This window comes from Papaver somniferum, chromosome 6 (genome assembly GCF_003573695.1).
Source record: "Papaver somniferum cultivar HN1 chromosome 6, ASM357369v1, whole genome shotgun sequence".
In the NCBI taxonomy this organism is placed as follows: Eukaryota; Viridiplantae; Streptophyta; class Magnoliopsida; order Ranunculales; family Papaveraceae; genus Papaver; species Papaver somniferum.
This window is the reverse complement of record NC_039363.1, coordinates 127310500-127327080: the sequence shown is the minus strand read 5'-3', so window position 1 is coordinate 127327080 and position 16581 is coordinate 127310500.

The following is a 16581-nucleotide window of genomic DNA, read 5'->3' as shown; positions in this document are numbered from 1 at the left end:
TACCTTTTTTTTCATGTTCCACGACAGAACCCTTAGTATTGACCGACATCATCTTCATACCAAACTCTAATTCTCACACCACACGTGCCAATGGAAAACCATGCCAACCACGACTCCGCACCAAGGCATGCCAACCATGCCAGTCGCGCCTCCGTGCCAAATGCAAACCATGTCAGCCACGTCTACGCGCCAATGCATGCCAACCATGCCAGCCGCGCCTCCGTGCCAATGGCAAACCATGCCAGCCACGTCTCCGCTCCAAGGCATGCCAACCATGCCAGCCGCGCCTCCGTGCCAATGGAAAACCATGCCAGCCACGTCTCCACGCTAAGGCATGCCAACCATGCCATCCACGTCTCCGCGCCAAGGCATGCCAACCATGCTAGCCACGTCCCCGCGCCAAGGCATGCCAACCATGTGAGCCGCACCTCCGTGCCAATAGAAAACCATGCCAGCCACGTCTCCACGCCAAGGCATGCCAACCATGCCAACCACGCTACCGTGCCAATGGCAAACTATGCCAGCCACGTCTTCGCGCCAAGGCATGCCAACCATGCCAGCCGCGCCACCGTGCCAATGGAAATCCATGCCAGCCACGTCTCCGCGCCAAGGCATGCAAACCATGCCAGACGCGCCACCGTGCCAATGGCCAACCATGCCAGCCGCGCCACTGTGCCAATGGCCAACCATGCCAGCCGCGCCACTGTGCCAATGGCAAACCATGCCAGACGCGCCACTGTGCCAATGGCAAACCATGCCATCCACGTTTCCGTGCCAAGGCATGCCAACCATGCCAGTCGCGCCACCATGCCAATCGAAAACCATGCCATGCATGTCTCCGCGCCAAGGCATGTTAACAATGCCAGCCGCGCCACCGTTCCAATGGCAAATCATGCTAGATATGTCTCCATGCCAAAGCCATGTCGGCCCTACTACATGTCGCTGGGTACCAAAACGAAGGGTTGCAACAATCAACGTCCACCCTTCCATCTAAGATGCAAATCTTAGCCGTCCAAGGTCGCCAGCTAACGTGCGGTAACCTTTGGCCCAACATCAAGCCCTAATTTTGGTCGCGCCCAAACTATGCCAAAACCCTAGTTTTTGGCCGCGCCTAAACTATTCCTAGCTTGGCCATGCCTAAATCATGCCATGACCGACCTTTCCTTCACGGCTGCCAAAACGAAGGATTGCAACAACCAACGGCCACCCTTTCATCTAAGATGCAAATCTTAGCCGTCCTAGGTCGCCAGCTAACGCGTGGTAACCTTTGGCCCAACGCCAATCCCTAATTTTGGCCGTTCCAAAACTATGCCAAAACCCTAGTTTTTGGCGGCGCCTAAACTATGCCAAAATCCTAGCTTGGCCACGCCTAAACCATGCCATCCGCACCACATGTGCCAATGGCATGCCGTGCAACCTTTCCGTTCCAAGGCATGCCAACCGTGCCACATGTGCCAGTGGCATGCCGTGTCAGCCCCATCTTCATGCCAAGACATGCCAACCATGCCACATGTGCCAATGGCATGACGTGCAACCTTTCCACGCCAAGGCATGCCAACCATGCCGCATGTGACAATGGCATGCCGCACCACATCTCCGCGCCCAAAGCATACCAACCATGCCGACGCTCCACATGTGCCAATGGCATGCCAGCCACATCTCCGCGCCATTGCATGCCAACCATGTCAGCCGCACCGTTGTGCCAAATCCATGCCAGCCTTTCTCCATGCCGTTGGCTTCCAAAACGAAGGGTTGCGAAAATCAACGGCCACCATTCCATTTAAGATGAAAACCTTAGCTGTCCAAGGTCACCAGCTAACGCGTGGCGACCTTTGGCCCAACACCAAGCCCTAATTTTGGCCGCGCCCAAACTATGCCAAAACCCCAGTTCTTGGTCGCGCCTAAACTATGCCAAAATCCAAGCTTGGACGCGCATAACCATGTCAAAGCCATGCCGGCCATGCTTTCATGCCACTGGCTACCAAACGAAGGGTTGAAATAATCAACGGCTACCCTTCCTCTTAAGATGTGAATCTCGAACGTCGAGAGTCACCACCGAGCTGGCAAGTCTCCCAAGCTCAACTTTCCAAACAGCAGCAACATTTTACATGTTTTCCACGAAAACACTCGAGACATCAACACATGTCATAAAATGGGGGATGCTCATTAGGGTATTGGTTTGGCGGTTTACAGCGTGTGGCGTACACTACGCCCGTTACAAGACAGTGTCATAAGAATGAGGCGGTTAGTAAATACAGGGAGTAATGGTGAAACTCTTTCCTTCATTATGGAACATCAATTCCAGGCGTTACCGGTTATCACCTCCTCCCATTTACTCATCCGTTTCCATTTCTTACAAAACCAGAGTATGTTTCACTTCGACTTGTATAAATAGGTCTTACCTATTACCACCGAACAACAAGTTTTGGTCAGGAGCATACAACACTCAGAAATCACCTGTTAGCTTTCCCATATGTTAGCTTACGCTTTCTGATACAAGTCAAAACAACTACTCTTCCAGAATAAACTATTCTGGTCTCAACACTCTCTTCGCTTCCCTCCCCAAAACCAACCCTTCTCCTTCACTTTGTGACCTAAGCAAGTCTGGAACGATCATTTCTTGGTGTAGGACGGATTTGTACATATTGATCTCTCGAATATAAAGTACTCCCCTGCAGTACATTTTTTAGGGTTTAGACTCGTTTTTCACCCACAACACACGAAATTACCGAAACCAGCAGAAACTGTTTTCACCCTCAAATAATTGGCGACCACAGTGGAGATTAATCTCTCGGTTACAATGTCGATTTCCAACTCCCAATCTCATACTTCAACCCATATATCAAGGTGGTAGAAGCAAACGATCCGCTCAGGGATCGGCGGCTCAGTTACCTATCATGACACGACAAGAGGTGACTGGGGACTTCCAAGATGGTAGAAGCAAACGATTCGCCCATGGATCGACGACTCGGTTATCAGGTGAATCAGGGACGACTGGGGACTTTCCACAATCACGGCGGTGCTTCACACAAAAATTGAACTTACACCCGGAAGATTCATTTTTCGTCAAGAGATCCGAAAAACCCGAGTAAGTCTTGCCTAGAAAAAATACATGGTTTAATACTTCAAGTTTTCACGGGAATGATAAAACCGATAGCCATGTTATGTCTCATCTCATGCTCTCTATCGACATGCAACGCTCACGGTTCTGTGGTTTTCCTGGAATGTTTGCGTCACTTGTAATCGTAACCAAGATAACATTATTCTAAAACAATCCATTCAAAAAGAGTAATCCAAAACCCTCATAGATAACAGTTATATATCAATTCAAACCAAAACCATAAACCAGGCATTTCATCTGCCTTTCAAAAATAAAAACCTAAATAAAGAAGTTCAGAAGACATGAGTGCATTTAAGGAAAAATATTCAGTAACGGCTTGCTCTTATTGGAGAAAGCCTCCCTCGCTCTTTCGAGAGCCTCCCTTTTCAGATTCAGCTTCCTGGACAGCCTTTCGATTTTCGCCTTCTTCCGTGTGATTTCATCCGCATAAGGGCCTTCGACCGCTATGGCTTTCAACTTTTCAATCTCAGCAAAGCCTTCGATAAACCAGGAGATGTTGAACTCATGGTCTACGCACATATCACGATGAAACTTCCAACTTGTAATCACGTCCTCAGAAACGGTGCGGCCAGTCACTTTGCACATATCATCAATCGAAGATAAAGCTTCCTTCACACGTTTGGTTAGCGCAAACTGACTAGTGACCTTTTTGGTTGTGGTAATGTGTCCGTAACTTTCCCATATCTTGGCATATAGCGTTTTATATTTGGCTGGCCGTTGAAGCCCCCGATCAACATATGAACCAGATAAGGAACCAAGTATGGAGGAGCAAAAGTGGCGCCAGCAACTGAACCAGTGACCAGCAAGGGATTCCCAACTATAATTGTGCCTGCAGACACGGGAATTCTCTCTTTTATTTGAGTCGCAACAACACTTTCAGCTTGATCAACCTCCGTTTCCAGATTTCCAGATGTAGCTTCCGCGGTTAGAGGTAGAACTATATCTCCACGATCCTCCACTTCAGGGCCATCTCCAGAATCAGATCTTTCCTGTAATGTCACGAGTTAGACACTTTCAAAAAAAAATGGAAGATGAAGAAAGAAAGATGCGCAGAAGACTCACTGATCCGCTTTCAGAAGAAGACTCAACACTGCTGTCGGAAGAGCTATTCTCGTCATCACGAGATTCAGATTCAGAGATTTCCTCCTTTTCGGACTCCTCTTCACCGTGGGAAGGTTCAGCATTTCCACCCCCTTCCTAAAGAAGTGCCGCCTTCTGACGACGTGCAAGTTCAACATTTCCACCCTCCGCCTCAAGAGGTGCCGCTTTCTGACGACGCGCAAGTTCGGTAAAGGCGTTCACACTGCTGAGATCCTGAACAAAGCGCCAAGACGGAAATTCATAAATGAAATGAAGATTTACACAATCCAGCTAAGCCGGGGAGAAGATGACGCATACCCGGATATTGGAAGAGCTGAAAGTCACGAGAGCCGCCGGATCTGCCGGACCTGACCGAAATCCACCTGCACGATTCTTTGACCTTCGTTCCTTCGCTTAGGGAATGTACGCATCCCGAATAGGGGACTTTCGCTTAGTTGAAGAAGGATCCCTCAATAGCGGGTGCTTTGCCAAAACCTCAGGGGAGGGTTTACCGCAGGGATTCTATACTGTATTATTCACGAAACCTTGGATAGCAAGGAACTCATCCTGCCAGAACGCATTATACTTGTAATTCGTCGATGGGTTTATTTCCAAGGGAAAGAAGGGGAGACTCTTAACCGGTGCAAGGGCACTGACGTCGAGAACGGCGGGTAACGGATTCTCTGAAGCAACCGGCTGACGAGCAAGAGGGACTCCTTGGTAAAAGCCCATATGTCGAGCTTCCTGATCAATATTGTAGGAGACTACTTGGAACGATCCTCGAAAGAAAGACGGTATACAACCAGGCACGCAACTTCGCATGAATACAACCTCTCTAACATTCATATTCCTTTCGTCAGAGAGCAAAGAAATGTTCGGAGCAGAAGCAAAAGTGTTAAATTGAACTATGGATGCGCACACCGGGGCCCACGGGCGAAAGTTTACCGCGTACCAATTATCGATAAATCAACCAGGTTTTAACCGGCTCTTGGGAGACTATTCGACCATCGAAGTATCCTCGAACCGCCGCAAGCCTCGGGAAGTGAAGCCAACGGTTTAGGAGCGTATCTCTAGAAATGCTCCCATAACCATGCCTGGAGGAAAGCGGCATGAACATACGAGTCCACTTTCATGTAGCCATTTGAAGCGCGCATGTCTGCAACCAGATGATCCAAGTGTGTGTACATAGAACCAAGAAACAAGCCGCCAATGAGGAGAACGACGCCTTTCGCTAATTTTATGGAAAGCTTGATAAGTTCCGGTCTTATCTCCTTCCTATCAGAGCCACCATCGAAAATATCTCTGGATAACCAAAGAGCCAAGAATGCCACAACATGAAGTGTACTATTCTTTTGATCCGGCTCCAACTCATCAGGAAACCATTGAGACACCCACCAGCTGTAGAAACACCTCGTCTCATTTTCTTTCCAAACGAACCCTTTCGACTTTGCAACCAGAGCGGTGCGTGTCTCTTCTTCATCTTCTGATAACTTGATATCGAGGTTTCCTGTTATGGGAAGATTCAGCAAAATGGCCACACTTTCTAAGGAGATAGTCATTTCGCCACGCCTACATGCAGCCGCGTGAGTACCTGGACACCACCTGAAGATTAAAGAAACCAGACGCAGGATATCTTTCCTAACTTGAAGCTTTGCAGAGGCCGCGACAGCATCAATTATTTGCACCCCGGTCAAGCTAACTCTTACGCAGTCTTGGCTTATCATGTATCGCATCTGTCGAAAGAACGCAATGGACTCACACTGATTTTAAAGTCAATAGGGGAAGCAGAGTACTCCTCTGTGGAGACAGAATCGTACACCCTCTGGTCAAACCGACCGGGTCCTGCTTTCATCTTCTGAACCGGTCAGAAGAATCGGCACATACTTGGGATGATTTCTCCTAGCTGTGGCAGAAGACGTCGTGAAGAATTCATCATCCATGTTTGGTTTGGAGTTGCCAACGTCTTTTGGTACATCAAGACTTTTCTCAGGAGACATCCTAACGAGAGTTTCTTACGCTTTCTCTATCGATGTAACTACACTGAAAACAAAAGAAAGGGAAGTTACTACAAGGTGCATGAAAGCTATTTTATCAGCAATGGAGAATCCATTTTAGACGCGAACCAACTTGTTTTGGTTGCAAAGTCATAACATGCATAACCGAAGAAATGGAGACTACCAAACCCTATGAAGCCACGGAAAGCACACTCCTTGCGAAGCCGTACCTTGCAATGGAAAGTACGCACCCGACCAAGAAAGCATGCTCCACCTTGGAAACTATACGCACGGCCACACCAAGGAAAGTGAGGAAACCCTAAAAAGTTGGTTTTCATGGGGAAGGAATGAGGGGAAGTTACCTTCCCATGCATGCCTACTTTGCGTAATAATTAAGGTGGCCAACATTACTACGGTATTCACACCAAAATATTTCTACAAATTCATGGAAATTATATCTACGACTAGGGTTCACACCAATACAGAAGAACAATATTTCTACAAGTTCATGAAAGGTACACCTATGGCTAGGGTTTGCACCAACACAAGAAAATAAAAAAAAAATTTGAAGAGGAAACGCTGGAGGACATACCTGGGATACACTTGCTCACTTTATTGCTACCGCGCGGCCAGGACGAAAGAACAAAGGTGTGAAATAAAAGGGAAAGGCCGACCCCTTTTATAGACGTGACACTTTGGAGTTTGAATAAGGAAATGACTTCCTATTTGAGTTAAGTAAGGGAAGAGGCAATCGGGCCCGCGAAGACAAGCCACCACCGTGCAAACAGTCCGCGCCATGCCTTGCCTCACCATGCCAACAACCCGCGCCATGCCAAGCCAACACCATGACGAGCAATCCGTACCATGCCAATTCCGCGCCAACGCCCACGCCACACCGATCCAGCGCCCGATCCCAAGCCAACGCCCACGCCAAGTCTATGCTAACGCCCCCATTCCAAGCCAATACTACGCTGGCGGCTCCATTCCAAGCCAATACCACGTTAGCGGCTCCATTCCAAGCCAATACTACGTTTGCGTCTCCATTCCAAGCCAATACTACACTGACGGCTTCTATTCCGATCTGAGCAACGCCAACAACTCGCTAAGCCAGCACTTCCGCGTTCCCTAGCCCAGCACAGATGACGTGGGACCAAGCCAAGTCGACAGTCTACATCTCACCACTTCACCGTCTATCCAACAAAACCACGAGTAGAATTTACACAAGGCCGCCAACACAAGAATCACGAATTCTCCTTACCTCTCGAAAAAGGTTAGTCGGGTCTTCCTGACCATCTTTTCATGACTTGCCATTTCGATTTTGTCCTTGCCTGTCACAATCTTATGCTTACCTCGCAACAATGCTCTTGTTCCGAGCTAAGCAGAGGACTTAATTTTGATGCTGGTTTTTGGATTAAGATTAATATCATAAAACCTTACATCTGACATGACGTCACTACGGCCACTAGCGCATTTATTGAATCATTCAATATGCCTACGTAAGAATTACCAGGGTACCTTTTTTTTGTCATGTTCCACGACAAAACCCTTAGTATTGACCGACATCATTTTCATACAAACCCTAATTCTCACACCACACGTGCCAATAGCAAACCATGCCATCCACGTCTCCGCGCCAAGGCATGCCAAGCATGCCAGCCGCGCCTCCGTGCCAATGGCAAACCATGCCAGCCACGTCTCCGCGCCAAGGCATGCCAACCATGCCAGTCGCGCCCCCGTGCCAATGGAAAACCATGCCATCCACGTCTCCGCGCCAAGGCATGCCAACCATGCCAGCCGCGCCACCGTGCCAATGGCAAACATGCCAGCTACATATCCGCGCCAAGGCATGCCAACCATGCCAGCCGCGCCTCCGTGCTAATGACAAACCATGCCAGCCACGTCTCCGCGCCAAGGCATGCCAACCATGCCAGCCGCGCCTCCGTGCCAATGGAAAACCATGCCAGCCACGTCTCCGCGCCAAGGCATGCCAACCATGCCAGCCGCGCCACCGTGCCAATAGCAAACCATGCCAGTTGATGAGCGATTAATTCTTACATATTTACTACCAAAATATATATTGTTGGTGTTTATTTTGGTATTTATTGTGTTTTTGTAGGTAAATGAATAAAATGGGCTCTTCCAAGAAAATCGGCTAAAACTAGGATTCCAAGAAGAAAATTAGTTGTGTTCTCTCTTATAAGATTTTGATTAATTAGTTGTGTTCTCTCTTGATGGTGCATGCTTAGCTTAGAGATCTTGATGTTCCATACTTGCGATTAACAATTAATATTTGGAAATCTAATATTGGCAATAACTTACAATCAAATTGAACGTATGAATTGCATAAATGTTGATGTTAACTGAATCACTTAAAAATTGGTCAATGGTGGAATCCATAGTCTCAGTTCTTTCCATAATCTTAAATCTTAAATCAATCTTCACAAGTCTGAGAGAACGACAACCTTCTTACCACTATATAAAATTACATCAATTTTTGGCGCCGCCGTCGCGGATTTGTTTATAGATTTGTTTTTAGGTTTTATTTTATTTTATTTTTTTTACACGTTTTGGTATTTTTGTTTGCTTTCAGATTTGGAGCTAAGCTAAAGGAAAGAGAGAAAGTGCTGAAAAGAAAGGAAAAGCCCAAAAAGGAAAGAAAAGAGAAATCCAAAAGGAGTGAAGAAGAAGATTTTGTAAATAATTTTATTTTTATATTTTAGAAACTGTAATTAAGGTTTTTATTTTTGTAATATTTTATTTTTGGACATTTTTTTTCTTGTTTTCTTTTGGACATTGAACATTGGACTTTATTTTTAAAATCCTACGGAAGGGTAGTTTTAAATAAACTGTTTGCAGAGAAGGACGGCGATTACGATATCGCCTCGGCCCCTCGGGTTCTTACATGACATAGGAGTCGTGTGATAGGCACATTTTTGTGTCTAATTTATCTCGATTCTATATATTGATAGTGCTCATTTTTGTACTTATTATGGTGTTTTATGTGTGTGTAGGTATTTTTGGCCAATAAACATTTTTGGAAAAATCTGCTCGAAAAGTTGCGTGGGGCACCCCCGGAGGACACTTGCTATTCGGACCCCTCAAACGGATAAGGGGCGACCAATTACTAAGGGGCATCCATTTCAGGGCAGTTGCTAAAGGGAGACCAGCACAGGATAGGGGGATGTCACTTTTTTCTCAAAATTCGAATATTTTTTTTGGCGGGAAAAATAACCAGTGAGCAACCAAATTTTCGTTTGGATTTCGAAGATTTTGAGTGAGATTCAATCGCTGAAATTTGCTGGGCTAGACGTGATTCAACTAAACAAGCCTGGTATGTGCGCTGGAATCAATCGAATTGGGCTGGATAATCCAAAATAAGGAAACAGAGTTTGAGTTTTGTACGGGTCTCTGGTTGGGTTGATTTTTGGTAATTCAGGGAGACTAAACGCGTGAAATTGTTTCCTAAGGTAGTATTCTATCTAAGGAAGAGTTTAAGACAATCGGGCCTACTGCATATGAGGTATCACTTGAGTCTATTCAGACTCCTCAACCCGATCCTCCTGATACTATCCAGGAGGAAATCCAGCTATTAAAGTCCCGTTTTTCGGATGAATCTATTTTTCAAGACACTCATATGAAGCCCAATCCACTTGTCTTGCAAGAAACTTTCAATGAGGTTGTGCTCCTTATGTTATTTTTTCTGATCCTGTGCAGTTATTTCATATTAGTGGCAGTTTTATTTGGTTTTGATGACCCACAGTTATTTCGACTACTGAAATATGATTTGAAAGGTAACTAGCCATTTTATGAAACTTGATGTATGGCTTAAGACTTTAAACTTAGCACTTCTTGGGAGGTAACCCAATCTCATGCAACACGGTAATATCTTTCCTTAACTCTTTTGCTTCAATGGCAACCGTTTCTCCTTGTTCATGCTTTTAATTTCATCTTTAGAATATTGAGGACAATGTTGGATTTAAGTTTGGGGGTATGGGAGAAACTTTTTAGTTGCATTAATAAACTCCAGAGCCTAGAAATTTATGTTTATTAAGGATGGCACTAACCAACCTAAGTGGATGGAAGCATTTTGATTGTAGGAGTTGAGGAACCAATCTGATTAGATGGAAACATCTAGAAGAGTCTATTCATAAAAGCACAGAGCTCAGGTGTTAGAAATAACATGATAGTTTCACCATATCTCGTTGAGTCCTTTTCACTTCTATTTTTATTTTATTTTGTTTTTAAACTATGTTTCTTTAAGTGATAGGTGGGGCCCACGATTCAAGTTGTTACCAATGCTAGGGTGAATTAGAGTGATTGAGATACCATGAAAAAAAAAATTGAGACCAGACCATTTGACCAAAAGGAACAAATTCAATAAAGTCGACCACTGGTACCCTTGTATATGCCAGTTGTGTTGACCTAGAGTTAGGTTATCGACCACTGGTTCCCTTGTATATGCCAGTGTGTTGATATTAGTCAGACTAATATCTCAATCCATTAGGATAGGTTCATTTTGGCGGAGGCCTTCAGACAGATATGGGAAACGCTGTTCACTTAGTAAACATCAAAACCATCTATGTTTTTCTATATCCATCTTCTTGATCTATCCATGTGATTAGTTTTGACTCCGGATATTGATGTCCATAGTGCAACTATTTGAGTAGAGCTCTGTCACTTTATATGAATTTTAGTATGCTTGAGTGCAAACTCGTGTACAACAATTGGAATTTCGCATCAGGGTACTTCCTCCTGTAGTCAATAAGTATGCCAACCAAGGAGATTCTTTAGTGCCTTCCAAGGTTCTGCATAGATAGCTAAGGTCTGGAGTAAAGGTTTTGTGGGTATACCTCTTGTAAGCCCTCCGGAGACAACACTCCGCCACTAAGGACACTTAGGGGTTTAAAGGCTTATTGCATACGCTAAATGCAATCGACGATGCCTGCGTCAGTGAGTTAGGATTTTATTTTATTTTATTTTGCTCGAGGACTAGCAAATAATAGGTTTGGGGGTATTTGATAGGCACATTTTTGTGTCTAATTTATCTCGATTCTATATATTGATAGTGCTCATTTTTGTACTTATTATGGTGTTTTATGTGTGTGTAGGTATTTTTGGCCAATAAACATTTTTGGAAAAATCTGCTCAAAAAGTTGCGCGGGGCACCCCCGGAGGACACTTGCTATTCGGACCCCTCAAACGGATAAGGGGCGACCAATTACTAAGGGGCGACCAATTACTAAGGGGCATCCATTTCAGGGCAGTTGCTAAAGGGAGACCAGCACAGGATAGGGGGAGGTCAATTTCTTCTCAAAATTCGAATATTTTTTTTGGCGGGAAAAATAACCAGTGAGCAACCAAATTTTCGTTTGGATTTCGAAGATGTTTGAGTGAGATTCAATCGCTGAAATTTGCTGGGCTAGACGTGATTCAACTAAACAAGACTGGTATGTGCGCTGGAATCAATCGAATTGGGCTGGATAATCCAAAATAAGGAAACAGAGTTTGAGTTTTGTACGGGTCTTTGTTTGGGTTGATTTTTGGTAATTCAGGGAGACTAAACGCGTGAAATTGTTTCCTAAGGTAGTATTCTATCTAAGGAAGAGTTTAAGACAATCGGGAAAGCTCAGAATTGGCTAGGGAAGTCGGCAGAAGATATTATTGCCGTGACTTGCACGTAAATAAAAAGCGAGAATTAATCGCTATTTTTAGGTTTCTAAGTAGTATAAAAGGTGTGTTTAAGTCCCAGGAAAGAAAACGAAGTTATTGGAGCAGTCGCAGAGGAGTTAGAAACCCTACAGAGCCATATTGATCAAGTTGCAGGAAACCGTATTCTGCTGTTGCTGCTGCTGAAGAACATCCGCTGTAAATAAGAACAGCGTCTCAAATTTGTAACGCTGCTACAATGACTTCTTTGTAACAGTCAGTCCTTTGTCTTGCAACGCCAATACATCGTTGCAAACATCCAGTGTTATAGTTTTTCATCTTTAATCAACTTTTGAGAAACAAACATGTATTTTGAGCAAGTGATTAATATGAGGAGCTAAACCCCATTGCTGAGGCGATAGAGGAAGCTATTTTTCCAACAAGAAGTGGTATATTCTATTCTATTTATTTATTTGCAATTATTTTATGATTATTTGCCTTGGTTGAAAATTGTTTGAATGATCCTTGTTAAGCAATTGTGATTTCTTTTGATAGAACATACTTGGACCTAGGTTTTTGATGTTCTATGCTTTGGATTTACACTTGTTATTTTGAGAATCTACTAGTTGCAATAAGTTAGAATCAACTTGAACGAGAAAATTGCATACATATAAATATTGGGATTAAATCACTTTGAACTTGGAAAATAGTGGAATCTTAGCCTCAGTGTTCTTTTAATATTGATATCATCTTTGATTGAGTTTGTGACAATTTTTACTTTGTTTTCTATTTTAGTTTTAGAATTTAAGTCTATGTTTTATCCTTCGCAAGTATGAGAATCGAACCACTATCTACAAATCACATCATCGTGGCCCGAATCGACATCAACGGTTCATCCCCCGTCTGGAACGGGAGGTAAGAATTCTAAACACCCGTGAATCCCTTGTCAGCGGGTTTACTGGATGATTTCGTATGCATATATGTTGAGGACCTGAAATCGGATTTAATTTTCTAGTAAAGGGCAAGGCCTGGCCAAATCAAGATAAGGAATCGGATTTCATCACCGTTTCCTTCTTGCCCGTCTTAGGAACACGTAACCTACGCGAACCTAAGCCTTAAAATTTGGACTAGAACGAGACTGATAGGGTAACGAGCTTATTAGGAAAGTCGTTCGGAAAATATTGGTTACTCTTTTGAGCATACTTCGAAGTTCATGATGGTTTCTGTGAGTTGAATACGCCGCCTTGTAACGCCGGTGAGGCCTTGGGTATTAAATCTCCACTGAGCTTCCCTCGTCTCTATTCAACTTACTTTAACTCGGATTGATTCCAGAGAGGTTTGCTAAGACTGTAACGAATTCCTTTTCAAAAGAATAAAAGGTGGTCTAGAAACAATCTAAGGGAGCCATCATGCTTTTTGTTCGCTAGATAAAATAGGCTTGTTGTGGTCGAGTCAGCATTCTTTGTGTTTTTTTAGAATTCCCTTGCATTTAGGATGTCGAACTGGTATAGCCAATACAATGATTCGACTGAGCAACATGAACATTATTCTTTTTATGACCATAGTGTGAATAGTGGTTTGGAAGACCAAACTTTTGAAGGTTATGGGTCATACCATGGTGAGCCCAATTACTATCCACATGCTTACGATCAAGATTCTTATAATTCCTATCCTCTAGATGAAGCACGTAAGATACTTGAGTCAACGCGTAAGTTACATGAGTCGACACATAAGTCATCGGACACAGATGACTTAGTTATAGATGAAAGAACTGTAACAATGAGTGAACCTTCTTTAGAAGATAACCTCGGGAAGTTAGCTGAGTCAACATGTAAGTTAACTGAGTCAACACGTGAGTTTGCTGAGTCAACACGTAGGCTTGAGTTAGAGACGGAAGAAAGAATTGCTCGAAATACACTGAATTACCAATACATTTCTTTAAAAATCAACCTTGAAAGTGAGAAATTTTTTTATTTACATAATCAAGATGGCAAGGATAGAATTGGAAGCAATACTTTAGATGAGGTTCAACCATTTTCATGTTATTATGATTATGATGAGGATAGTGCTGATGAAGAATCTAAAATATTTAGGCATAGTGCTCAGGAATTTGTTACTCCAACTGAGCTTTATAATGATAATATTATTTCTAGTTCAAATCCAAATAATTTAATAATTATTCACCTATTCAAAAGGACGTGGATTTGACTAAAGATAAGACTTCCTTAGATGATGTAGTATTTCCTTTTGATTACGAAGGCGATGATAGTTTAGAGGAGCGGGTTTATCCTGAGAATATTGTTTTCGAGTCTAGCGATTTAGAAACATTAGTCTTAGAAAAACAAAATGAAATCGTAGAGATGAGTGAGGATGTACCTGACTTAGATGAATCAATTGACCATTTTCAGGAATCCGATGACCTTGAAATTAGGGAAGTTGTGACTACTCTTTATAGAGACACTGAAAACTCTAAGTTTGGGGGTGATTTTTATTTTCCATGTGCTTTAACTCTTACAAAGGTCCCTCACTTGGAACTTAACACATATGCCTCAACCATTTTAAAAGATTATCTCCATACACGTTTTCCTGAACCTAATGATGTCCAGAAAGAAGTTCAGTTGTTAGAAACCCATCCTCTGATTGATGTGGTTACCCATGCTATGATACCTCGATTGACTTTGTTTTCCCATCAAAAACTTTTTCTCCAATTGTGGGAATTTATGAAATTCAAATGTGTCAGATATTAAGTTTCGAGACTAAACCTAATTACTTTAGGATATTAGGGTCGACATATTTGTTTAAGGAAGACCACCACTCTCTTTGTGGTTAGTTGTGTAAGTCAAATTTGATTGACTTTAAGGATCCGCAATTATTTAGGTTATTATTATGTGCTTCTAAGTTTTTATTTGAGTTTTTCCAGACTTTAGAACCTGAACATTCGGATCTTACTTTTGAGGAAATGCAACCCAGGAAAATATGTTATCTAGACCCAGTTATAGAACCTGAACCTGAACCACAGCTAGATGTAGTTGTCTTAAACAGGAAACTAGACAAGGGTGTGCTTTATTTGTTAACTTTCTCGGCATGGTGCAGATTCCTTTTACTTGTGATAGCTCTATTTGGTTTTGGTGATCCGCTGATATTCCGTATATTACTTTATGATTCTATAAGGTGACTAATCCTTTCTTAGTCTGGCTGAAGACCTTAAACTTATCACTTCTTGGGAGGTAACCCATGCTCTTGCAACACGGTAATATCTTTACTTAACTCTTTTGCTTCAAGTGGTAACAGTTTCTCCTTGTTCATGCTTTTAATTTTATCTTTAGAACATTGAGGACAATGTTAGATTTAAGTTTGGGAGTTATGGGAGAAACTTTTATTTGCAATGAATAAACTCCAGAGCCTAGAAATTTATGCTTATTAAGGTTGACACTAACCATTCTAAGTGGATGGGAACATCTTGGTTGTAGGAGTTGAGGAACCAATCTGATTAGATGGAAACATCTAAAGAGTCTATTCATAAAAGCACAGAGCTCAGGTGTTATAATTAAAAAAAAACATGGTAGTTTCGCCATATCTCGTTGAATCCTAATCCCTTCTGTTTTTATTTCTTAAGCGATTTGGTGGGGCACACGATTCAAGTTGTTACCATTTCTAGGGTGAAATAGAGTGATTGAGATACCAAAAAAAAAAATTTGAGACTAGACCATCAGACCAACCGGAATAAATTCAATAAAGTCGACCACTTGTTCCCTTGTATATGCCAGTTGTGTTGACCTAGAGTTAGGTTTATCGACCACTGGTCCCCTTCTATATGCCAGTTGTGTTGATATTAGTCAGACCGGTATCTCATTCCATTAGGATAGGTTCATCTTGGCAGAGGCCTTCAGACACATATGGGAAACACCGTTCACTTTAAACCATCAATTTTTTTTTCTCTTTATCCATCTTCTTAATCTTTCCATGTGATTGGTTGACTCCGATTATGATGTCCAGAAACTATCTGAGTAGAGCTCTGTCACTTATATATGAATTTTAGTATACTGAGTGCAAACTCGTGTACAACAATTGGAATTTCGCATCAGGGTACTTCCTCCTGTAGTCAATGAGAGTATGCCAACCAAGGAGATTCTTTAGTGACTTTCAAGGTTCTGCGTAGATAGCTAGGGTCTGTAGTAAAGGTTTTGTGGGTACACCTAAACCCTCCCGAGACTATGACTCGGTCACTAGGTCGACCTAGTGAGTTTTTATTTTCTAGAATAAATTTGCTTGAGGACTAGAAAAATATAAGTTTGGGGGTGTGATGAGCGATTAATGTTTACATATTTACTACCCAAAATATATATTATTGGTATTTATTGTGTTTTTGTAGGTAAATGAATAAAATGGGCTCTTCCAAGAAAATCGGCTAAAACTAAGATTCCAAGAAGAAAATATGGACTACGGAGTGCAGGGGTCTTGGATACTCGTGGATCTAAATGGGATAGGCCCAATTTAAGTTAGTGAAGGAGATGATGGGCTGAAGTTGGTTTAAGAAATTAACTTGCTCGGGCATTTTGTTCTCGTGGATTTTAGGATGAAGGACTTAGTGATTAGTTCTCGAAAGATTTAGGAGGTATCACGAAAAATAAAAAATCCTACTCAATAATTAATGTACGAGGTATGTCGACATGGTGGGGGAAGAAAGGAAACTAAATATCTTTTGCAAGTAAAGAAGATTGATTTTGAGCATAATATATA